Genomic DNA, 26,556 nt, shown 5'->3' on the forward strand with positions numbered 1-26,556 from the left:
GCACCTGAGAAAAAGTAGTGTTAGCTTTTAGAGTCTGTATTTTGAGGAATATAAGGCAAGGGAATGTTTTAAAGGTATTAGGCTAACCAATCAATAGTATTGCCACAGCAAACTAATATCATTATTAAAGAATCTATCTAAAAATGTTTGATAAGTTGTCCCAAAACTCAATCCAGCTACTGATCATTATAAGCCTCCTTCAAGTATCCAAATAAGCAAAAACTACATGTATTGTGTATGGAATAATATTGGAATTACATCAACCAAAATGTTAATAGACAAAAGCTTGATCAGATGGCACTAACAGCAGCACTCAGTGAACAGAAACTCTACACAGAGTCAAAACAGACAACTATGTGCAGAATCAACTCTGACACAGGCCAAGTGGAAGTGCTAACACAGGTCACTGACTGAGCCGCGCTCAGGCCACAGAATGAGGTACAACGTTGGCCACTGCATGACATAGCTCCACAGACCATTCCTGATAGGGGCTATCAACAAAGACAGAATACTGACACTGGCTAAAGCCAGAAATTACACTTGGGCTTACTCTGGCCAGATATGCATCCCAAATCCTGTTCATATGCATAGTTGAAATCCTGGCCATAATCTCTATGCTCCTATTATCTATGGATGAAATGCTAACATTGATCTGAGACAAAACTCCAGGGCACATCACAGGTAATGACCTAAAATGACAAAAGATTGAATGTTGAATTGACACAGTGACTGTGCCTTAACACTAACCACAGACTGAGCCTAGTGCTGGACCAAGAATAAACTTTAACCATGAATACTAATTGTCATTTTACCTGATAAAAGACAGAACATAAATCCTGCTCAAATTCTTATTTAGTCTTTTCCAAGGCAACAAGATCAGCATGAAAAGCAGCCTCTGGCAGAGCCATAACGGGCTTTGTTGATTTCCAAGCTTAGAAATACAAAGTGATTCCAACACTGACCAAAAAACTAAAGTCAAACCTTGAGCTGAGCCCTATCCCTGGTTGTGGTCTGTTTAAGCCTGGCCCACAGAGAGCTCTGACACTAATTTTAGAATGAGGCCTCTTCCTATACAGACTAAATCCTAATATTGGCCAAAATTTGAACCCAAATCTTGTATATTGACACCCAATGAGGTATAATCCAGGCCACACTGGAATAATGACAGCTTCCAAGTGAGCTTTCATACCAGTCAGAAACAGACTCTCATCCTTGACACAGATTGAACCATGGCTTTACGTCCGGGGCCTAATGTTGATATCAAGCTGGGCCCTAACTGTGGTTACATGGTCCTCTAACAAGGGATCCACAGTGACTTGTAAAGATAGCAACAGACTGACTAAGCCTTAACCTAAGCAAAGACTGAAGCCAAATACATTCTACATTATAAACCGGAACTGTGGCCATGACCTGAACTTTACACTATCTCTTGACAAAACCTTAACCATGGCCTACTAATTGATCTATAAATCCCATAAGACTAACATACCCCAGGCTGTTATTTCACAAATTCATCTTCTTAGACTCAAGTATTTCTTTTCATGGATATATTTTCAGGCATACTTTCTACCAGCTAGATCAAGAGTCTCAGCTTTGCATGTGTAATACACACACGTATACATGTGCAATCTAATAAGCCTTGCAGAAATATTACTTGTGACAACTATGTATTTTAATTATTTATCTTGTTTACTGATTTTCCCCCATTAGAATATAAGCTCCAAAGGGCCTAAGGGATGTTATCTGTGTTTTTTTTCTCCCCACTTCTCTATTCCCAACATCTTGAATTATGCCTGGAAAGTTGTAGGTGCTCAATAAATATTTGTTGAACGGATGAATGAGTCACTCTTCTGTCCTCTTATTTGACCTCTCTGTGTTATATTCTAGTAATTATACTTTATTTTCTCTTGGTTTATCTATGTGGCCATTTCTTCGCAGCCTCCTTTGAAGGCAAGTCTTGACTTCCTCTACCTACTCCTCGATTATTTTCTAGGGTTCCATACTTAACCTTTGTCCTTCTAAAAATTACTATTCCAAACACTCTCTGAGTGAAATTTAATCCATATTTGCTTTGTTAGTTACCATCTACATACTGATGTCTCTCAAATGTTTAGTTCCAACCCAGACCTCTCTCCTGTGCTTCAGACCTACACTTCCTTGCAGCCTACCAGGTATCTCCACCCAAATGTTTCACAGACTCCTCAAATTTTAAGTGTCCAAAACTTAATTTATCCTATCCCTCACAAAACTTGTTACTCTTTCTGGGTTCCCTATCTAAATGAGTGGTATGACCACATACTCAGTCTTCCAAATCAGAACTTGAGAGTCACAAGACTCTCCTTCCTTTCCCTCACTTTCTATATCCAAATTATCACCAATTCCATCTGATCATACCATGTTCTTGCTTAAGATCCTTTGATAGTTCTCTACTACTTTCAGGTTAAAGTTTGAACTCATTGGTATGGCTCACTCTTCCTGCCTGATCTAGTTTTTTGGTGGCCTGGGGGAGGTGTTCTCTGCACTCTCTCACATTCTTATTCCTCAGTATGAAATATGGTTGACCTCCCTACCCCCAAACACCCTACCAGTTCAAGTCTCATCATTCAATCATGGCTTCCTCCAGAAGTAGAATGAGTTCTTCCACTTCTATTGGTCCGGTAGAACCCTATGTAGACCTTTTTTAGAGCGCTTTTCACATTGTATACTCTGTCTCCTCTCCTAGATTGTGAGCTACTTAACAGCAAGGGCTGTTTTCTAATTCTGTAGCAATAGTGCCTAGCCCAGAGCCTTGCACAAAGCAGTTTGGTGAGTAAATTATTCAATCCATTAAGTCCTCTTATTTTTTCACTTCTCTTAAAATTTTATGCAATTACCTTAGGAAAATGCAATCCCTCTTTCTTTGCATTCATTCCATTTGTGAGTCAAAAAGTTGTCCTCATCAGTAAAATTGTAGTAACCCAATTGTAATGATCCATTTGCCTATTAAGAATTCATCTCTAACAAAGAAAAAAAGTCAAAAATTAAGAGTGAAATCAACCGTAATAAGCCATCATTTTCCTCAACCTTTAAATCTCTTGAAAGTGCTAGATGTCTCCATCTATTTCTTCATCTACCTCTTTTAACACGTCTTTTACTAAAACAATAGTTTCTTAAAAATATACATTTATTTCTTATTACTCAAGTTGTATTCTCTATCCGTTTGAAACTGCTGCATTACACCAGTGATGTGGCCACTGTTCTTCGTGGCAACAATGCGGCTCTCTTATGGGTTAACTGGGCTTCCCCTGGGCCGGCTTAGACCACATTGCTATGCCTCTTGTGATACTACTTCAAAGGAAAAACGCGATACCCGACTAGAAACATAGTATACATTTTCCCAGAACCTCTTAAGTGATTCTGATACAGATGGTCACACAGAACACACTATGACAGTTTTAAAGGACCAGTTATTCCAAGTTTATCAGAGCATAAATAACATTTTTAAAAAGTCATTCAATCAAAACTCAGTGAGAATTTTAAATCACGACATAAAGTGCTTCCCCTAAAATGCTAATAGCTTAACCAACAGTAAAATAAATCTAGAACCTTCATCTATCCCCACAGGCACAACCCCATACCCCAAGAAGGGAGATTCTGTAGGGCACTACACTCCAAACTACAACACCCACAATACCCTCCCCCATCTGAACTCCGGGGATGATCGGCCTGGAGGTAGGAATTGTGGGTATACAGAAATAAGTGCCTCGACTCCATCTCCCACAATCCTCTGTCTTCACTTGAGTCTCTCCGCCAATGCCAATATTGGATCCCCCCAGGAAGAACAGCCTCCAGCGGCCTAAAACTACATTTCCCATGAGGACAAGGGCTTGTGCCTCCGGCTTCCCTGGTGACCAGTAACCAATAGGAGACGCTGAAGCAGCCGCGCGTTGGGTGAGAGTCCAGCCCTGGGCCTGAGTGCCGGGCCTAAGCCGGCTCTCGCAAGGCGGGGAGTTGAGAAGACAGTTGCGTGGCGTGGGGCGCCGCGAGGGCGCTGTGCTCTCAGAAGCTGTCACGCCGGCCCGATTTCCCGCGGCTGTATAAGGAGTAGCCCTTCGGTAGCCGGGGAGCTGGAGGTCAGAGAGGCAGAAAGCCCAAGTGGCTATGGCTGGGGACTGTGGGACCGAAGGGGCCTAGGGAGGAGGGTGCTTCCGGGCCGCTGTCTTCAGCGCCTAACTCCGCCCAGCTCCGCCTCTGCCCGGGAGGGGGTGTCGGGACTGGGAGTCGGGGGTGGGCTTTTGAGCTCTCCTTGCCAGTTTCCTCGAGCTTCGAGCCTCGGGAGCGCGCCCTCTCTTCTTTTTCTACCTCGCCCGCTCTCTTTTTCTCCTCACAACGCCATAGTCTAACCCTGCTCCTGTCCGGTGCCACCTCAGAGATCTGAAGTTAGGGTTCTCGACCGGGGTCTTCCTTAGGCGGCGTCTAGACTCGCCTTCTTACTATTCGGAGGAGTTGGGTGACCTCTTTCCTCTCTTCCCTCAATGTACATTTCAGATTTGGACACAAACCACTCCCAACGCACACACTCCACAACTTCCTCTGGGGGCGTCGCTCTCTCTTTATTGGCCCTCCCGGCCACCCGCCCCTTCCCTGACCAGATCTTTGGAGTGGAAAGGGTTTCTCCTCAGTTTCTAGAAAGGGTGGGGAGCAGTGGATAGAAATTTCGCTTTTGAGGAATATGTGGTTAAGGTTCAGTGCAGTGTTCTGGTGAAAGTCAAAGGCAAGTTAGACCTCTTTCAAAAACCGAGCGCTTTCCGGGTTTCCAGCACGGACTGATAACGCACTAATGTTGACAAAGATTTAGGGGGCAGACCGACTGCGGAATAAAGTAGACTGTGCGACACAGACTGTATCAATTATTTTATTACTACAAAAGCGTGCAAAAAGTTTGTAATACTGATGGGGTTGGGAATTGATCTATAGAAGGTCAAGCGTAACCCTGGAAGTGCTGTAGGCTTGACATTGTCGTCTGTCTTCAAGACCAATCCTGGTAGGCTTTGTGGAGGAGGTGAATTTTAATTTCGGCTCCAAAGGAGTAAAGAGGATTTGAAATGGGCAAAGAGGAGGGAGAAAATGCCTCCTGGTACAGGGATTGGTATCTGGGAAGGGTAGATAGAAGAGGGAACACTTTGGTGAAGGCTGGGTATGCCTGATTGGAATAAAAGGTGTCATCGAGGAGAGGTTGGGAAAGAAATTGTGTTGGAAAGCTTGGGGTCATAATAACAGGATACTTTAAAGCATCCACATAGTTTGGATATTATTCTGTATCAAATAAAACTAAAAACAAAAAATTAAGATTGGGTGATTTTTTGTTTTTTTTTTCATCCTAGGGGAACCTGATTTGAGATCATTTCTTGGAGAACACAAAGAAGTGTGGTGGTATGTCCCAGGTGTGAGTTTAATTTAAACCCAAGAAGAACTTTTGTCTTATAAACTGTTTTGTTAGTGGCTATTCTTAGCTACACTCTATAGTTCTCATTTTAAAACCTGGTGCCCCTAAACTTATTTTCTTAAGAAATGCATTTACTGTCCTTATGCATCATATTATCTGAATTGTAGTCATTTCATTGGGCAACAATAATGACTATTTATTGAGCCCATATAATGTTCCAGGTACTATCATAAGCACTTTGTTGCATTATCTTAAGAGGTACTATTTTTCCCCAGTTTTCTAGAAGAGAAAACTAAAAAGCAGAGAAGTGAAACAATTTACCCCAAATCACGTGGATTGTAGGGAGTTGAGTTGGAGTTTGGATGTATAGATTTCCGGCTTGAAAGCCCATGCTCTCTCCACCATGGTTTACTAGTCTCACTGTTCAGTTTTGTTCTTGACTTTCCATTTGTGGTAAGGAAAGATTATTTTGAAGTATAGTTGATCATCCTGGCAGAAACCCAAATGATTCACTTTTAGTTTCTATGACAGTATGTGTCTGCTGTAAAGTTGCTGCCAAAACCAAATTAGCTTAACTGCTATTGCAGCCATAGCTAATTGTGTCTGCCAAAACTATAGTCACTATGGCTATTTCTGAATCAGATGATTCTCTTTAAAAAACATGTCTTACATGTAAGCTATTTGGACCTGGACAGTACTTTAGGTTTTATTTTATTGTAGCTTTTGTTTTAAGTGACCTCCTAGGTCACTAGGTCTCCTCCGTGACCTTTATTCACCTGGAGTGTTCAGGATGCAACAGAGTATGAGATGTGAGCTCTCCCTAGGTTTAGCTGGGGAGGTATATGCCACCCTATAATTCTGAGATAATGTGTAGCATAACAGAGACAAATAAAAAGTGCTATTGGAAGGGTAAAGGAAGGAGTGTCTAACTGTAAGGGAGAGTCAGGGAGAAGGCTTCTCTAAGGATGTGACCTGACAGGTCTCGAAGGATAATGAGTTTGCCAGGCAGAGAACAGTAGAGGGGAAGCATTCCAGATTAGAAAGAGCAGTCTGTGAAAGACACGTGGCTAGAGAAGAGCAAAGCATGCCATTCAATATTTAGGAATTCAGCATGGCTAGGGTACAGATTGTTTGGGGAAAGGAAGGTTTGTACTGGGAGGAGAGTCTGGAAAGATAGGTTGGGGCTCGTTTGTGAAGCACCTTGACTGCAGTGCTAAGAAATTTGGATGTGCTCAGGGCGCCTGTGTGGCTCGGTTGGTCAAGCATCCGAGTCTTGATTTCAGCTCCAGCCTTGATCTCAGGGTCATGAGTTCAAGCCCTGCCTTGGGCTCCATGCTGAGTGTGGATCTTACTTAAAAAAATAATAATAAAATTTTTTTAAAGAAGAAAGAAATTTGGATGTGCTCCCATAGGCCATAGTTTTTCAAACTGTAGGGTGTCTGCCAGTGGTGATGTTGTACTCCCACAAACATTTTTTAAGTTTTAGTAATTATATATTCTGGTGTGTCTCATAAAGGATAAAACTGAACTATGTCATCAAATATAATGTTATGGAGGAAATGGCTTAGTAGAAATAGAAAGTGAACAAGTTTTATGTTGATTTAAAGACAAATATTAAGTAAATAGTACACGTGGTGTGTGAATTTGATAACATTCAAAATTTGGGAAATACTAATTGTAGGCAATAAAAAAACATTAAAATATTTTAGAAGAGGAACACCATAAGGAGGTTTTTACTTTAGGATGCACTGGAGAGGACCTGACCAGTTAGGAAGCTAGAGATGATGAGGACTCAAGGGAGCTACATATGAGAGGAGGGAACATATCAAGAGACATTTAGGAGGTAGAATTTATAGGACTTCGTAGAGGTGACTATTACTATTCTATCAATGTCATCAGAATTATTTTTAAAAGTCTGTAAGTCACTTGTCTGTTATCCTTTATATCCTAAGATGCACATATTACTGCCCAAATCAGGCCATGGACATATATACATGAAGGTAACAGTGGAGGCTGTTTTCACGAATGGGTTTGGATTACACACAGGCATCTTCACTGCCTTACTGAGTGTCCTTGACAGCAGTGTACAAATATTCAAGGCACTGGTAAGGAATATGAGTATGATCTGTGACCCTTAGTCATCTGAGGAACTCATCCTTCAAGACTCAGTTCAAATATCAGCACCTCTTTGAAGCCTTTCCTGCAACTCTCCCCGTCCCCACCACCACACACAAATACGTGCAAGCATACATGAAACAATATTAGGTTCCTGGCTTCCATGGAACCCTGCACTTATCTCTGTCTTAGGCTGCACCACACTGTAATGTGTCTGTCTGTGGATGTGTCTGGCTCTCCTCTAGACTGTGAGCTCCTTGAGGGCAGGGGCCAGGTCTCATTTATCTCCATACCCTGAGCATCCAGAACACTCTTAGCACTTGGTAGATACCTAATAAATGGTTATTGGATGAAAAAAATGGATAAACATATTCATATGAATATAACTCGGAACTTTCGTACCATAGTGCCAAATGTAACAAGAAGATTAGCTGTTTGCTACATTAGTTGATTTTGCTGAATAAAGCAGTAAAGTGACCTGGATGCGTAACTTCACTAGAGGTTTCTTTCTTTTTTTTTCTCATTTTCCTCCACTCTCCTGTTGTCTACCTTACCTTTTTTCATTCTCATCAGTTATCCACCCAGCCACCTGTTTCTTAAGCCTGCTCATTGCTTTGCTTCTCTTGACAGAGTTCACATTGTTCCTGTCCCAATACCCTGCCAAGGATGCATCCCTCCTCTCCACCCACCAAATCCAGTTGACTCCATCCTTGAAATCACTCTCAAATGGGTCTCCCACTCATAGATGCTGCTAGTGGGACTGTAATTTGATACAACCCTTCTGGAGAGAAATTTCAGTATGTATCAAAAATCTTAAAATTGAACATAGCTTTCAGTCTACCACTTCAACTTTTAGGGCTCTATGCTGAGGAAGTAAATGTGATATTTCCAAAATTTTAGCTCTCAGGACGTCATCAATGCCAGGGGAAAAAAAAAACGTAGCATTTTGTCCCCAATACTAGAGATTTGGATTAAATCAATTATGGTACATCTGTAGAATAGATTACTATAGTAAGTAGCCATGTAATTTGATGTTACTAACAATATTTAATGATGTTGAAAGTTGTTTATGATATATTAAGAGGAAATTCAGGTTATGAAGCTGATAAATTCCAGGTTAAACACACACACATACACATGCATGTGGCCACATACACATACCCCTATGCATGCATACATTGGAAATTATCATTATCCTGTAATGTTAAACACACAAAAATTCAATAGTGGTTTGCTGTAAATGGTAAGGTAACATGAGTTCTATTGTTCTATTTTTAACCTTTTGCATATTTTTACTTTCTAATTATCTATAGTAGTATGTTTGTTACTTTTTTAAAGTTATTAAAAATGTTTTTTGCATGTCTACCCCTATTATCATTGCCTTAGTTTGGGGCACACTGCCTCCCCACACACACCGTACAACACGCACACACACACACACACACACAACTTCTAGCCTGGATTACTACTGTCTCCAACCTGCTTCCCTTCCAATTCATTTTCCACCAGTGCTAACAGAATGATTTTTCTAAATGGCAAATCTGAAGCTATCCAGCTCTATATAAAATAGTTCAGGCTGCCCCTTGTCCTCAAGATAGAATCCAAACTTCTTAGATTGGCTTATAAAACTTTTGAAAATCAGCTCCCTGCTTTTCTCCCCAGTGTCACTTTTTCCTCCTATGATTTACTTTTTCTTGATGTCTTAAGCCAGTGTCTGGCATATAATAGGTGTTTAGTTAATGCTAGCCAAATGTTGATGCAGACTATATGGGTTAGCTCTTGTGTGCCAGGATTTCATTTCATCCTTAGTAAAAATATTAAATACATGCAATAGTTACCCCTATCTTACAGGTGAGGAAAATTAATTTAAATACATAAAAGTGGGAAGAAAAATCATCATTATGAAGAACATTTTTTAAAGGAAGCAATCGAAACCTCCTGCTATAACACAGCTCTCTTCATTTTCCTTCATTGGCAGCCCCTGCCAATCTTAGTCAGTATACACACAGACTTTGTTCATTTCCTTGGGCAAGTTATATGTGACCACAGCATAACAAGAATAGTCCAGACTGACATGATCTCACCATGTCACAGTTCACATTGTGCTAATGTACAGAAATCTTTCCTTTGTGTACATAACACTTCATGCAGGAAAGACAGAAGAGCTCCAATTGCTCTGTTTTTCTTTCTGTTTTGAAATTCTATGTCTTTTGGGATGGGGATGTCAGCAGAGAGGTATGGAAAACTGTGATAGAATTGAATGTACAAGAAACAGTGTGTCTCATGGGAGCCAATGTCATTGGTTAATTTATTTTTTTAAATGTCATGTAGATGTATTTTCCAGCAATCTCTCCCCAGGGAAGACCTTGGTTGAATTCAACTGTTAATCCTATTTACAGAATGCAGCCCATGCGTGCACTATATTGCTGCATTGTTAAGTGATCTTAGACATATGTAGTGGATTGCCATAACGACATACAATCAGGTGAATATGGGATATCTGATTCCCTCTACAAAATGTATCAGTGTTCATATTGTCATTCAGGATCCTGCAGCGTGGTCTTTCCTTCATTTGCCTTACAAATAATACCCATTGTGCAAAAATGGATGCTTTTAAAGGACAGAAGTCCTAAGCATGAATTGTCTGAGTAAAATGATATTACTTTGTAAGGAATTGTCGCTTTTAAATACTCCAAGAGAAAGAATCTATAATTCTCTTGTTCCATGATCAAATAAGTTGAATACAGAAATTACAGATAGAGTTTCATTTGATGAATTATTGTGGGCTTTTTATGTGCAAAGCACTCTGTTAGACACTGCACTAGATACTTATAAATACCTACTTTTAATGCCTTCCAGAGAGTCAGAGACAGAGATTGATCTAGTGTACACACAAGAATGAGTGTGTGAGAGCAAATGACAGAGAAGATTTTAACAAGCAGGCCCATCATATAAATGAAAATCTACCCAGCTGAAAATTGGGATATGTGCCAGTAGGGACTTATTCTCCCCCCCCCCTTTCCTCTGTGGGATATATAGGCAAAAATGAGCTACCAGATAGCTGATAAGCAAATGGTCTACTTCTCTGTTTACAAACAGTTTGAGAGAAGGAACAGTGACTTTGTGTACGTCCAGCCCTGCACAAGCCTGCTAGTGATGTGAGAGTTATGACTATGTCAGCTTTTCCAGGGTTTCTCTCTGCTGCAGAGATTTGGCAGACACCTCAGACAAATTTTATGTCTCTTAAATCTTCCTCAAGCTAGGCTTGGCTCATAGATTTATATGTACAAAAAAAGCGAAATGTTTACCAGTTTGACATTTTTGAAGATCAAAACAGACTCAGTTTTTTTTTTTTTAATTCAGCATATACCTCAGTTTAGTTTACAGAAGGGGCTAATTGCTTTTGCTATTTGTTTAAAACAGCTGAAATGTTTACTTTCCAGAAGTGGCAATGGATCATATGTCTAAAGATTTATATTCCAGGCCTCAGTGTTGCTTCCTCTTTTTCTTGCCTACAAGTGTCAAGTTTTGCTAAAGTCTTCATTTTCTTTTTTTGCCTTTACTGATACACAGTATAAACCAATGCAGGATGGGAGGTGCAGTGAAATATATTGGCAATCTAGGAGAAAAATAAAAGGTCTACTCCCCACCCCCGGCTTTTTGGCTCTCAGTTTTTCAATGGTCCCTTCCCCACAAAATGTTGTTCCTTGGTGTAATAACGACAGGTGAGAATGTGAACTGGAGAACTTTCAGTGACTACCCGTTAACAAGTCTGGTCCAAATGTATCTGTAGGCAGCGCACAAATGAAAGTTTGGCTGTAATTCAGAAGAATCAAAACACTGTGTGGAGAATGTTATGTAAACAACTTTACTTCATTCAGTGCTGAACTGTGAAAGATAACGATGGGGAAATCCCCAGTAAGGGCCCTTCTTGGCCGCTCCAGCTGCTCTTCTTTTTAGCCAGCAACAACTGCCAGTAAGAGCTTCCTGGGGTAGAAACTGTTCCGCAGTAAGACCCCATAACATGTCCTGCCACCATTTCTCCTTCAGTCAAGTCCTCAAACATACTTCACTAGGATTACTTTGGTCACATAATATTCTAATTTTTACCTTTCAAGAGATGTTGAGTTTGAATTTAAGGAGCACTTGATATTCAAGCTCATTTATTCAATAGACATTTAAGCATGTATACAGGACCAGACCCTATGGTAAGCACTAGGTATACTGATGGATTAGAAGTAGTTCCTGCCTGCCCTTAAGAAGCTCACAGTTAAGGGTTGGGGGAGATAGATACCCAAACCAATAATTATATTACAATGGGAAAGATATATTACTTCAGAGAAGGAGGTATATATAAGGTGCCCTGGAAAAGTGATGGAGGGAATAACTGCTAGAGGTAGGTAACACAGACCAGAGTCTAACTGTGCTGAATCACAAAGGATGAGTGGGCATTGCCTAGAATCCAGGGGGAAAAAGAGGTGGTGGGCAAGGTGGGCAGAGGGACCACCAACAAATGCAAAGCAGTCGCATGTGTCAGAATGGATAGTTGAGAAAAAGCTAAGATATTATGTGTGAATCACTGGGAGTTGGGTGGGGGACAGGAAAAGAATCTGGAAAGGTATCTTGTGGCCAGTTGGTGAAGGAAGTCTGCTTGCTAAGGAGCCGGGCAGGGGTGAGCCAGCACAGGGTTTTAAATGTGGGAGTAACATGATTGGGTTGGAGGATGGGCTGAGGCTGGGGTGGGGGAACTAGAGACAGAAAACGTCCACCTTTTAGTTTGGCAGTCTTTAAGAGATCTGACCCTAATCACTTGCTGCTATTCAGCAGTGTCATCTCCACTAGGTTTTCTTTCGATATCCAAAAATCACTTTGAACAGTTGTTTCCTTCTACACACAGGACATACCTTCCTGTACTCCTTCACGTGTTGCTTAGCTGAATATTCATTATTCCAACTCAAATCAATGATCTCAGTAGTAATTGGGGCTTGATTACCATGAAAGAAATCAGAGATTCAGAGCTTAGCAACTTGGTTTAAAAAACTGTATGAGGCTTATTTATTGCTTACTGAGTCAGCAGGGCTGAGCGGAGTGCTGGGCAGCTCTCCTTGGGGGCTGGGGGAGTGAAAGGGACAGAGGCGGGAAAGATGACAGAAAGTGGCTATTTAAAAAATGGGCAGCTGGGGCGCCTGGGTGGCACAGCAGTTAAGCGTCTGCCTTTGGCTCAGGGTGTGATCCCGGCGATCTGGGATCGAGTCCCACATCAGGCTCTTCTGCTATGAGCCTGCTTCTTCCTCTCCCACTCCCCCGGCTTGTGTTCCCTCTCTCGCTTGCTGTCTCTATCTCTGGCGAATAAATAAATAAAATCTTTAAAAAAATAAAAAAATAAAAAATGGGCAGCATCCAGAATGTTGAAAAACCTTAAAGGCTACATCCAGATATGGGAAGTAGATAGAAGGGCCAGAAGTATATGAATATAAAACAAATACATGTTGAAGGTACCTGTGCTCCAAAAGTTTATACTGTCTAGCCCATTGGTTTTAGAACATGTTCTTTCCCCGACTCAGATACTGTAAATGGCTTCCCATTATTCATAGGATGAAGTCCAAACTCCTTAGCATGGCCTTTGGTACTTTCTGCAGTCTGGCTCCAACCTACCTTTCCAATCTTCATACTTCTCTCTTATGGAATTTCTCTGCTCCAGCCAGTTACCCTTTCAGGCACTGCTTTAGTATGCCCTCACCTACACTGTGAGCCCTCTCAGGGCAGGCACTGTGTTTTTTGTGTCTTTGAATCCTCCACAGTGCCTAGCATAGTGTCTTGCATATAGTAGGCACCCAAGGTATATCTGTGGGTTGACTATTGCCCCCGCATTCTTTCCAATTTCTCTGCTACTTATCGACCCAATATCCTCTCTACTAAAAATGGCAACTGAGACATATAAAAGGGATCAGCATTCATCAAATTATCTTTTAACCTTCTATTTTGAAATCATTTTAAATAAAGAAAAATTTCACAAATCATATGGGACTGTCATGCCATTCACTCAGATTCACCAATTTTTAACACTTTGTCCTATTTTGATTTATGCTTCTTTTTTTAAAAACTTTTAAAAAAGATTTATTTATTTATGTTGAGGGGGGACGGGCAGAGGGAGAGAGAGAGAAAATTTCAAGCAGACTTCCTGCTGAGCCTGGAGCCTCATGCAGGGCTCAATCCCAAGACTCTGAGATCGTGACCTGAGCCAAGATCAAGAGTCGGCCCCTCAACCGACTGAGCCACCCAGGCACCCCTATGCTTCTTTATGTAAATATGATATTTTGTTCTGAAACATTTGAAGTTAAAAAAGCTATACCCCTTATCCCTCTCCTTTATCCTCAGCCTCTTATGGTGAAAAAATTTAAATATACAGAAACCGTTGAATTGTACAGTAAATACCCCTATATCCACCACTTAGGTTCTATAATTAATACTTTGTTCTATTTGCTTTATCACCTACCCACCCATTTATACGTCTTTTTATGCATTTCAGATTAAGTCGCAGACAACTGTACATTTTTTTTCTAAATTCTTCGGTATGTATATCACTGGATGAACAAATTACTTTGTGCTCTGAAATCAACCAGATCATCTTATATCTGCACTTACTATATTGTCAAAACTCCAGTCTACCTGTGTATCTTTGATCTATTTGGCCATGGAACACATGTCTCTTCAATTAACTTTTGGATGTCCCTCCACTTCACCTAGTGCAGTGCCCGACACACATTCCATAAATACCATTTGATGCTGATGTACGGAGACAGAGCTAGAGCCAAGGAAAGACTCACAATAAAACTAGAACAAACTGAGGGCGGAGGGGAGTATATGACAAGTGGGCCACAAGTGAATGGGTGAGAGAGAAGCTAGGGCTTGAAGAATTGGGGGAAGAAAAGGGCCTTAGCCCACCTGGTACTTCCAGCAGTACTTCTATCTGCTACTTTCCAACCCTCTCTTTAGAAGGATAGGTTCCAGAAATGAGGGACAATTGCTGCTCAGCAGACCGCATGACAAGTCTCCTTGCTACTACTTAGGCACCACCAATTAGTATATTCATGTTACCTCATGAATATGCTAATCTACAAGATGCAACTTGGTTTTAGAGGGTATGGGTGGGCCCCTGAAAACTTCTTTCATGCTAAGTCTGTTCTACAGGCCAAGGAGCACTTGAGTTCAATGAATCCCGGTTTTCTTTTTCTTTATAACCTTTCTTTTCTTGCTCTGTTGCTTATGAGTACAAGGCTAGCTCTAATATGCATTTATTGAACAGTTTTGTTCCAAGCACTGTGCTAGCTGGTACCACATCATTAATGCTTCCCAACAACCCACTCAGGTAGATACTACTTCTTTTCCCATTTGTCAGATGAGAAAACTTGAGACTCAGCATGGTTAAGTACCTTGTCCACAACAGAATTCAAGCAACTGAGGTTTGTTTTACTCCAGAGCCCAGTAGTCTTAACCACATTGTCTGATGAAATTTTTAAAAATTGTCAACCCAATGTACATGCAATGAAGTTTGTTTTTACTGTGTTGACTCAGCATGTGATTTATTACTTAAGCAAGTCCAATTGAATCACTGAATTCAGAAGGAATTTAGTCATTCAGACTTTAATCATTAGAAGGTTAGTATAGTAATGGATTCAGATTGCTTGAGTTCAAATCCCAGTTTTATCACTTAACCAGTTGAGTGAGTATAAGCAAGTCACTTAATATTGGTAAGCCTCAGTTTCCTTACCTATAAAATGAAGATAATAATGTTTAGCATATAGCTGTGTTGTGAGGTCTAATTTAAAAATGTAAAGTATCATGCCTTTTCTGGCATGCAATAGGTGCTCAGCATATTCTAGATCACTTTCTTTCCTTCCTTTTTCCTGTTTGGGGCCAGACAACTCACCTGTAGCTTTCATTTGAAGAAAACAAACTGTTCCTGGAATATTTTTTGAAAAGAAACATTCTGAAGAGGAATATTAGGCTGACTATTCCCAAGGCTAAGCAAGCACAGTTGCATAACTCTTCTGTGAACGTATTTCAAAATAAGCTAGAAACAGAAACCATGAGGAGAGTTGGGGTGGTCCACCTCCCTCCTTCCTGGAAATTTGGGCCAAATGTAACAATTGTTTTCTATTTTGTCACTAAAGTAAATTTCACAATTGGCATAGACTATTAGACCTGGGATATTGATAACCACAGTCCCGGCCATTCCAAAGCAAGCAAGCCGAGACCAAAAGAGTATAAGTGACTTGACCAAGATCAAACAGTGGGAAAATCAGGAGAACCCAGTTCTCCCAACTTCTTATCCAGTGTTAATTTTATGGTTCCTGTGTGGCTTCTTAGGCAGGTGAAACGAAGTCTTGATGTGTGTGCTCTTTGCAGGAATTTGAACTGCTTGGACTCTTGGGGTTTGTTACAAGTTTGATTGATTCAGAAAACCATGAGGTTTTTTTTCTGGTTCAAGTCAGCTTACTAGTTGCTGCTTTCAAACTGTTAGCATTCTATTTTGTTTCGGGTTTAGCAAATTAGTGTTGTTTCTCCCTGTTTTAGGTTCATGGTTTGATTCAAGTTCTTGGTTCATTGAAATCTTCCACTGGGATTTTTGTTTTTGACAAAAATATTCAGAATCTAAGGTGGTTAACAGTGGGAATTCATTTGAAAAGGTCAGTCAGGCTTGGTGATGGCTACTGAGAGGCAGCTTGGGTGGATTAGGGAACAATTAGTGCTTATATTCTGGAACTTGAAATCAAGATAATGGAAACATTGCAAAGGTTCTTGGTGTATATGTCTGTGTATTTGGTTTTATCAGGATGCTCTGATGCTTTCATTTCCATTTTTGATAATCTGGGTTGAAACTGCTACCTCCTACTTCATTGCCTTGAATATATGCTGTCAGTCATGTTTCTGCTTAGGGAAAAAAGAAAAAACCTCTCACTTTAGATTCATTTGCTCTCCTTACCTCCTCTCTCTTGTCCTCCATCCTCTCTCTCCCCTCCCAGCCTGTCCTTCCCTTCCCCCTTTTAGTAGTTCACTCCCTCTTAGCTACAGGTCACCCAACTCTTTGTGATTCATATTATCCATTTTCCCCATTGACTTAACATAGATTTTGGATACATATTTTACTGGCATTTTTGTATTGGCAATGGCATTCAGAGGGGGGCAATTAGAGGAAGTTTTCTTTCTTTTCTTAGGAAGTGGGCTCAGCACTTGTTTGAGGACACAGATGGTGTTAGAGGGGGCCAAAGGGAGCTGATATTTGATATTTCTGCTATAGCTCCCACTTTTTTGGGGGGGGGCTGCTTCAGATTTGGCCCATGTGGACAGACACACACTTGGGTAACCACCATACAGATGGAAATCAGGACATATGGGATTTGGCTAAACCATAGGTCCCCAAACATTGCCCAGATCATTTAGTGCCCCAGGTGTGGCCACCCCAGGACTTCATGTGCTAAAATTGTGTCCCAGCTTAAGCCAGCTGGTCACTATATATATAGTATCAGGGCAGCTTGGAGCCTCATAAAACATGACTTAGGATTTTTACCTTGTGGATTTAGATTTAGCTAATCAGACTGAATCCTTCCACATACACTGGGAAGTGAGGATATACCAGGTTAATAGAAAGACCTAACAGAAGGTGAAGCTCATTGTCCTGTAGCTTGCATTCTAGATGGGACATAATATTAGACCATACGAAAACAAATGAACCGACTTTCCAGAAAGGAAAGAAGTAATTAGAGGGCTTCAGATTCTTTAATAAACTTTGATGTGTTATGTATCAGATTTAAAATTTCTTCCTTTAAAACAATTTCCCCTCTGTGGCACTTTAAGAACAAACAGTGCTTCTTTCCAACTTTAAAATTGGAAGAACTGAGAATTCTTTTCATGAAATTACATTGGCTCTTTCTTTTTATTTTTTTTTAATGTGATAGAGGTGCCTGACTTCAGCCATTTAGGCAGGATTCGTTTCAGAGTATAACAATAATAATTCCATACCATTTTATGGAATTGTCTTTTACAAAATTGAAAAAAGGGTTTTCATATCTATTATCTTATTAGTTCTTCATAACAATCCTGTGAAGTGGTCAGCATAGGTACTATTGTCTCAAATTTATAAACAAGGGAACTTAAGCTCAGAGAAGTTAAATGACTTGTCCAAGGTAACACAGCTAGAAAGTTGTAGAACTGGAGCCTGAATCCAGGTTTCCTGATACCCAGCCCCAATATTGCTTCAATTGTGTCATGTTTCCTTTCTAAGTGACTATCTCCTTTTTGTTCCTATCATGATTAGTCTTCAAATTGGTCTAAAAAATGTGCTTCCGTTTAGCAGATGAGTAAAACTGAAGCACTTACAGGCAAAGTGCCTTCTTAAGGTCATCTATGGAGAGAGGCTTGCATATAGCTCTTAGCTTTTCATCTTGACTTTGAACTATTTTTAGGTATACATAGATTGTTTTCTAGTGTTAAATATATGCACAAAAGTTGTGTGATCTAGTGATTATAGGTGTGAAAGCTGCACCTGGGGAATGGGACTAGGGGTGAAAAGTTGGCTTAAAATAATTAGCTTCTTGCCTTTTTGTTAAGAGATGTCGTGTTCGATATAATTTAATTTCTTCATATTTCCTTTGCTTCCAGCCTTTTAAATACAATTCTTTAGGGGAAATTCGCAAATACTCGTTTTGAATGTTGATTTCTCAGGAACAAGAGTAGCTAGAGGAAAGAGAAAGCAGAAGGGTGACTTTTCATGCTCTATAAGAGTGGGGAAACATTATTTCGTTTGGAGCTATGAGCTAAGATTTCTTCTAAGGCATGCAAATCGTAAAGTTCTGATTTGTCAACTGCATGCTGTTTCTTTAGGCACTGATGTATGAAATCCCGAACGAATTCTCCGATGAACATACTGCTAATTGCTTCTCCACCTGCTCTCCAACCTCCTCCCCCCCACCCCCTCCACTCCCAATTCAGCCTATAAGTGTCCGTCATTGGAGATGGATGGTGACACATGCAGTAATAGCAATTCATAAAAGCCAGTTCCAGCCCTTGTCTTCAAGGCTCCTGGATTTTCCACTGCCTGCTTTTGTGTAAGTGAAGTGGATGGAAGTGCTACTGGCATCAGAATCCACCTCCTTATGCTCCGTTGCTAGAGCTCAGTTGCTCGGCTGGAGCTGAGCTAAACAGAAGCATCGGATCTAAGCTGAATTGTAACTGTTTTTCTTTTTCCTCAATGGGGGGGTGGATTAGGGGTAGTGTATAGTGGGGTTTGGGGTGCTTTGGCTTTTCTTTTTGTTGAGAGAAGAGGGTAAGGGGAGAATAACTCACAGTAGGATACAACGTGAAACAGTTCCCTGAAGAGTGTCACAATGTTCCTGGTACAATATACAGGTATAGTACGTTTTATTTTATCTGAAATTTCCCTATTGTTTCAAAGTGTATTCCTCTCTTATTTTGCCTCCAGTTCAACTGTACTGAAGGACAAATAAGGTTCTAATGAGCTAAACAAAATAGCTGCATGAAACATGCCTGCCCCTTGCTATAATGTTTATAGCAGATTGCTGTGTAAAATCTGGGTTTTCTGTTAAATTGGTAGTCCTAATCCCTTAATTGTGCATGCTTCTCTGCTGTATTCTTGTGTTGAATTTCTCAAGTCTTATGTCTGCAACTGGTAGTATGTGATATAGCCTAGAGTGTTTGCACAGAAGACATAGTGCTTTGGAAGAAAAAAGCAATTTTTAAATACTTAGTGTGTTGTGTTTCTCTTGAGTTTTTAACTCTCATATTTGTTAATTGGTTGTCTGGATTTGGGATATAGTTAAGAGAAGGGAAACTTCAAATAGGAAGCATTCCAGAATACATTTATTTTGGTAAATTATTTTTATTTCATTATTTAACTCAGATTGATGAACATTATGTATTGTTGTTGTTTGTTCTCCTGGTAGAAAAAAAAAAGTGCTGGAAACAGCAAGGCTAAACATGCCAGCGGCAAATCATTTTGTATTGTAAGATATCATTGGACCGGAAGTGTTCCTTAAGTATTCTCTTAAGCTTTCAGAAACATACTGGTCTATAATAATGAAGAACTTGAAGACTGATCAGACATTGGTGAATGTTGTTTAAAAGGCTTCTTATACAGCAGTTAGACAGAAAGAATCCTTCCAAATGAAAAAACCTTGAGAAAGTTTCAGTTCCCTGCTGAACAGAACAGAAGCTTAGTTCCTACAACTGTATGTTTTGATAAGTTTAAAAATCATTTATTGTCAAGGACTCTCACCTCCATTCATGCTTTTTTCCTTAAAATACTGTGCTCCTGTGCTTTAGAGCTAAAAGATCATGGTCTGTTTTGATGCGTGGTTTGACAGTTGATTTTGCTCCTCATTAATTGGACAGCATGCAGATGATGTGGAAAAGTGAGTGAGTGACAGTATTTCAAGGTTACGCTGAAGAGCATACAGTAAACCTTAGTGCCTGGACCAACAGCTGCTGAATTGAATTGTCTGCAATTAAAGCAACAGCAGGTTTGTGTAGTCTCCCTGCAGCCCGTTTATTTGAATTTATAGCTTCAGTTTCTTCTTTGGGTAGCGGTTGGTTTGTTTCACTAAGTGTTGGAGAGTTCTGCTTGTTGGATGTTTTCTCCACACCCTGATGCATGCTTGCCTCCAGAAGAGCCGTCTCTGTACATTTTTAATGTGAGAAGTTCTTGTGGTTTTTCTCTTTGGATTAAAAACAGAGACTATCTTGTTTTCTCTACTACAAAAGCAAATAGATACATTTTCATGGAAAATATTGCTTGGTTCAATAAATAGAGATTTCTCATGGACCTGTATTACTGGTTTAAATTGCTGGCAGTGAAAAATATTGGATTTTGTTATGCTACTGGATTACTATATCTGGGAAGAACTTCTCCATGCTAATAAAAGTGTTTATGTTAAAAAGATAGTGATATTATCTCCTTACCATCTCTCAATTCCAGGGCGACCTAATGAATGATGTCAAACCCAACTAGGTGCCTTTTATCATTGAATTTTATTTGCATGCCACTAATGAATACATGTTTAATTTCCTCATGGTTTTACTCTATTAAAAATAACTTCTAATTATAGTACAGTTGTCAGTTATTGGCTGGCTGATAGTGGATGTGGTGTAAAATATTTACACAATGATTTCACATATACTTGATCAGTTTATCCTCATGACAACCTGGTGTAAGGGCAGTGGCATTATGATCTCCATTTCAGAGGTAAGAAAACTAGACTTCCAGGATAAGTAACTGGCCTGAAGTCTCACATCTGACAAGTGGCAGAGCCCGAACTCATAGGTTAGGTGATGTGATTCAAGTATCTGTGCTTTTTCTCCCCCATACACCAGGCTGCCTCTCAGCTGATGGATCCAGGGTAAATTTGACTTAAGGTACTAGTCAAGAAAACTAAATGTATTCATTTAGTAAAAAAAAAAAATCTTATTTGATAGAACTCTAGAGATTTTTTCCAAACTATTTTAACTATTTTAATATGTGATTGCTTTCCAGATTAATTTTACAGGTGTATAAAGAAACGTTAGTCTTTTGATTAATTTATATATCAATATGAATGAAGGTAGAGCCTTGTGAAATTTGGGGGAATTAAAATGTTCAATAAAAAAGGTTAATGTGGAATATTTTCCTTCTAAAGCAAGCTAATTTGTTTTTAATATTCTGCTCAATAAACATGTACAGCTGTTTTCATAAAAGTATGTGTATTTTCAAATATACTGGCCATGAATGTAAAGTGCTACATGTTTTCAAATTTGCATATTTTATCCAGATCAACAGGAAAAATATACAACTAACTCAGTTTCATACTTTTTGTTTATCTTATCTATCTACCTATCTAAATAAAATAAACTAGCTTCTCATCTTTTTAAATTTCCAAACGGTTTCTCAATTTTAAATTCAATAGTTTAAAGGGGAGAAAACATATTTTCTGTCCCACTGAAGAAGGGACTACTGTTTATAAAACTGTGTTATCACTTCAGCAGATAAGTCCAGATACTTAAGGAGCTTGTAGTAGTTCTCTGGTAGACGATTTTAAAAACCTCTTTAGGAAACATTCTTGAAGCCATCATTCTTAGCTCTGAATTTATTAGAGACTATGCCATATACTGGGGAAATGATTGGATGGTCACACCGTGGACAACTCTTCTTCAGCATCTGACAATGAGTATTTGAGAACATTGTCAAGAAAATGAACCAGAAATAGGGTCAGTATTATTAGGACCCATTTATGAGACTTTTGGAAAGGTTATAATGGATATATTGTCTCAGAGACCGTGTAATTAGAATTTATCCTTATCTAAGATGATATCTTTATACTTTAACGTATCCTAAGGTAAAGCTATTCTTATATTATTCCTTGCTAGCAAAAAGGAAAAGAGGATGATACAAAGCCCTTTTTATCATTCTTTAAACGTGAATGGAATTTGACACTTAAAAAAATGCAGGAGGGAACTTGGGGGAATGGGTCAGGGTTAGAGGGAGGGGAACTGGGAAAACCGGGCTTTGAATTGATTGGAAGCTACATATTAAACGTGGCTTCAGGTGACAAATTTTCTGTGTAGTTGAAAGCTCTGGCTAACATCCCTCACCACATTCCTCTTTCTGGGAACAAGCACTCTAAATATAAATGCAAAGGAACTTACTAGGACTTTTTAAAAAATTTGGCATTTTCTGATTGGTGAAAGAAAAAGTCTTCCATCTGCAAAACAGTCATTTTTTCCCTATGTTCTTTGAGGCCAAGAGAAATTAGAGAGGGAGTAGATTTCTAGGATCTGGCTGTTCAGGGAGCTGAAGGTGGTTGTCTGATGGATTTTTCCCTTCACTATATCTCTGAGTATGTTGTAGGGTCATGAAGCCAGGTCTTATGGATGGGGGTATAAGGGATAGTATACACCAACCAGTGTTGTGCTGGAGGTGGCTTGGACTAGCTTAGTAAGGGAATCACTAAGAATATCTACAAATTTAAAAACTTACTCATATCTATCTTTTTCCAAAAAGGACTTAAGGTACTCATTATGTGTAATAGTTAAGGCATGCTGTCTATGCAGGAAAGTATAATGCAGATGCCTTTTGGTCTGCTAAACTACACTGATCCCCATCCCTTGGATACAGCGCTAATGCCTTTGAGGGTTGTTGAACATAGCACAAGTAAGTATGTCCCCCATATATATATACATAATAATAATAGCTAACATTTATTGAGTACCTACTATGTACCAGGCCATGTTATAAATACTTTATATGTATGAACTCATTGACTTTTGCAGCACTCCTATGAAGTAGGTAGTAGTATTTCTATTTTAAGGGTAGGAAGACCAAGACACAGAGTTTAAGTAACCTGTCTACCAGGCCACACAATTACTAAGTAGTAGAATCAGGATTCGAACACAGGAAGTCTGTCTCCAGAACCTATGCCCTTAACTACTATGCAGTATGTTCTATATCTTTAAGGATACTTCACTGAAGAAGCTGTTTGCCATTGGTATGCCACCCATAGGATCCCATTGTCCATGCTTTTGGAAGACATAGAAAATGTAGAGCTGTCTGTCTGCTTACTGTACTGTGGACAATTCTGCTTATTTCTGACCCTCATTGCTGGTCCTCTATTGCCAGAGTCGTGGTGGATCATTGCATCCGCAGCATCTTCTAGACACTGCCACTAGATGTGCTCTTTCTTCAGATGTTAAGCTAAAACAAAATCTCATATTCTGTTGCCTCTGTCTTGATTCCCGGGTTTTTGCAAGGACAAACATTGCCAACCAGGGTGCAGTTTTTCTTCCACGCAGCCAAATGACCAATTAATTATAGGACATCTTCCCTGCATCTACTCTCGCTCCATTTTATGCCTAGCTGTTGGAGTGTTCTTCTTAAATGTAGATCTTGTCATATCACCTTTCCTCAAGCATTTAAAGACTATGGTGGTGGTGGTGTTTTTTGCTTTTTTCCAGTCATTCAGGACCATTCATGGTCTTGTCCCAGAAACCCAGAACATATCTCTCACAATACAACTTTCTCCAAACCCTCTTCACTAGCCACTGTAGACCACTTCTAGGTCATGAGGTACATCCCAAATTTTCAAGCCTCTTGTGCTTTTACTCATGCTGTTCTCCACGTTTTAATTACCATTCTTCCACATCTCTGACAACCCTAGACTCACTCAACATTTAAAGTTCAGCTCAAATGACCCCTGCTCCTGTATTATAATACTTGTTTTTGGTCTGTCTTCCCCCACCAGACTGAGCTCTTTGAAGTTAAAGAAAACTTATTTTAATAGTCTCTTAGCACCTAACCTAGTAACTTGTACATACTTAGCACTTACATACAATATTTAGGTCTTCAGAAACTGCACCACCAAAGTTTTTCTCCTCTCCTGCTAGCTTAGGGTTCAAAGCTATTCCCAGAGCCGGAGAGCTCCAGAAGCTGAATGGCTACATAGCTTCTGCCCCACCTACATATTATGGAATATTCTGTTCAGAAGATTTGTTTTGTTTCTAGAATGACTATCTTCTTGATTTTTTTTTCTCTGTATTTACCTTTGCTCAGATCTGTACCTTAAATGCTCCTTCTTTTGCCATTATGGAACACTTTGCACATTTGTAGAGAGACAGGGCTTGCCTATGTACACATATTCATACTTATCCACACAAGAAAATGAATCAGAATGTGTAAATTGATCAATGAAAATTTTTGATGCATAATCATAGTGTTTCTCAAAGTGTGGTTTAGTGACTACTTGTGTCAGCATTACCTAGGACATAGGTTTCAGATGCAGATTCCTAGATCCCTATCCCAGTCCTACTGACTCACTGAGTTATCTGCATTTAGCAAACTTTCCAGATGATTCTTCTGTACAACTGACTTTTGAGAATCATTGTCCAAAGTAAAAAATAAAATGTTAAATCCTAATCTATATTCTCTACAGATATGAATATTAACTACGTTGTGGAAAAACTGTCATTAAAGTGGTTTAAATTTTTTGGTCTAACATTGGAAGTCTTGGTCTCCTGGTGTCTAACCCAGTGCTGTCCAATAGAACTTTCTGTGATGATGAAATTTCCTGTCTTCATTGTCCCACATAGCAGTCACTAGCCACATATGGCTTTTGAGCACTGAAATGTGACTATTGCAACTGAGGAACTGAATTTTTAAATTCAGTTAACTTGAGATTTAAATAGTTACATGTGGCTATTCGATGCAATACTGAAAGTGCAGATCCAGAAATGTTGGCTATCTAAAATGAATAATTTTCTGTGGGGTCTAGATGGCTATAGTGATCATTATATTGGTAAGTAATCAAACAGGAACATCATTTTCTTCGACCCAGAGGACATTGCATTTCATTTTTTGAATAGTTTAAAATTTAAAAATGGTCTAAAGTGAGTTACCCTCAGAAATGATTTAACCAATTATGATCTCAATTAAATTTAAATGAGAGTTATACTCTGCATTTCTCATCAGTACTGTTTTTCTAATCATATTGGCTTGCTATTGAGAGCTGGCTGATAGGCCCTGATTTCTGAGCTAGGGATAAGAAAGTTGAATTAATCAGAGGAAAGAGCTCCTGGCTCCAGTGTTTAGGTCATAGACACTTTCAGACATTATAGTTCTCATAGACCCTTTAACCATTCTCTTTTGGATTGATCAGCCCCTTGGCCACTCATTACTCATTACTTTTTGGCTTCCATTTCTTTTTCTGATAAATCTTCCATGAACCAGTAGTATACCCCCTTTCATCATGATTTCGTTATTTAAATAGCATTAAGACTTTGGAAGAATTTGAATAAAAAATTGATTGTAATGTCTACATAAAGAGACATAAACCTAGGTATCTTGTTTTATTGTGTGGAGGTCATCATGTGTATTATTTGTACTTGTTGGCTTTCTAAATGAACTGAGTGCCAGAATCTATGTTTTTGGAAAAAAACATGTAGGTAAAATAATGTACTTGACTATTGCTATCTGTGGAAACTATATGATAAATAATTATGCCTGTCTGACCTGCCGCTGCCACCTGGATTCCAATTCTTTGTACTTTTTTCAGTTGCTAAAAATTTTAGCACATCCTGAAATTTCCTTTTCTCCCTTCACATTCTTCACTTCCTTTGGCTCTGCTTTCTGTTTTCAGTGGACAGCAGACCACCCCCCACCCCACCCCCACTTTTTTTGTACCATTCAGACTACCAGAATCTATTGTTGTATCCAGCCTTACTGAACTGCCTAGAGGAGTTCAAATCGGGTGTTTGAAAGTGCCACTCGTGGCCACCCTTGAGCACTCTGTAAATAGGTTCTTTTGTTTTGCGAACTAAAGAGATAGTATCACAGCTACAGTTTTGAGAAATGCATAAAGACAAAACCCATTTGAAACTAAAGGAAATAGTTAACTCTTGCCTCTCCCTTCCCCCTAGCGACAAACTACATCTATAATTTTCAGTGACATTTTTACTTTATTTAGGAAGCCAGATATTTCTGCTTTCAGTGAAAAAGTTTACTCTGATCAGGACCCTTCATAATTCAAACCAGGGTGGAGAAGGAAGCAAATATATTTTTAAGATATATTATAGAACTATGCTAGGATCTTTACATAAGTTATTTCATTTAATGCTCATTAGCCCTCTAAATAAATGTTGTTTGTCTGTATTACCCAAGGATGTATATACCACTAACTTGTCTCCGGCTCTGTGCCTAGACGCCAAAGCTTGCGTCCCCGTTGCCTTTTTACTTATACATGAACTTAGGAATGTTTTCTTTCCTATCTGTGGTTGTGTGTGTGTGTGTGTGTGTGTGTGTGTGTGTGTGTGTGAGAGAGAGAGAGAGAGAGAGAGAGAGAGAGAGAGAGATAGAGAGAAGGTTCTCAACACTAGGGTGTTTCCTCACAAAAACCCCAGATCAGTGTAAAGTAAGAGAATGTAAAGAAAACGTTCCCTGTGTTGTCTACCAACAGGAATTGGGATGTATCCAGTTA

At 39.5% G+C, this 26,556-nt stretch overlaps 1 protein-coding gene across 12 annotated transcripts in view; it reads left to right on the top strand.

Annotated features, from left to right (window-relative positions):
• Positions 1–3,909: 3,909 nt before the first annotated feature.
• The window catches only part of ENOX2 (ecto-NOX disulfide-thiol exchanger 2), a 267,809-nt gene continuing 245,162 nt past the window's right edge, over positions 3,910–26,556 (top strand). For 7 of the 12 annotated variants that reach the window (XM_087859915.1, XM_087859920.1, XM_087859916.1 and 4 more), the window contains exons 1-2: positions 3,910–4,112; positions 5,364–5,423. The gene's annotated coding sequence lies outside the window, so the exon portion shown is untranslated. Of the gene's footprint in view, positions 4,113–5,363; positions 5,426–26,556 lie in introns of those variants that run through there. The other 5 variants (XM_087859910.1, XM_087859911.1, XM_087859912.1 and 2 more) reach the window with 3 other exon arrangements.

Source organism: Ursus americanus, chromosome X (assembly GCF_024610735.1).
Source record: "Ursus americanus isolate L20-20 chromosome X, mUrsAme1.1.p, whole genome shotgun sequence".
Lineage (NCBI taxonomy): Eukaryota > Metazoa > Chordata > Mammalia > Carnivora > Ursidae > Ursus > Ursus americanus.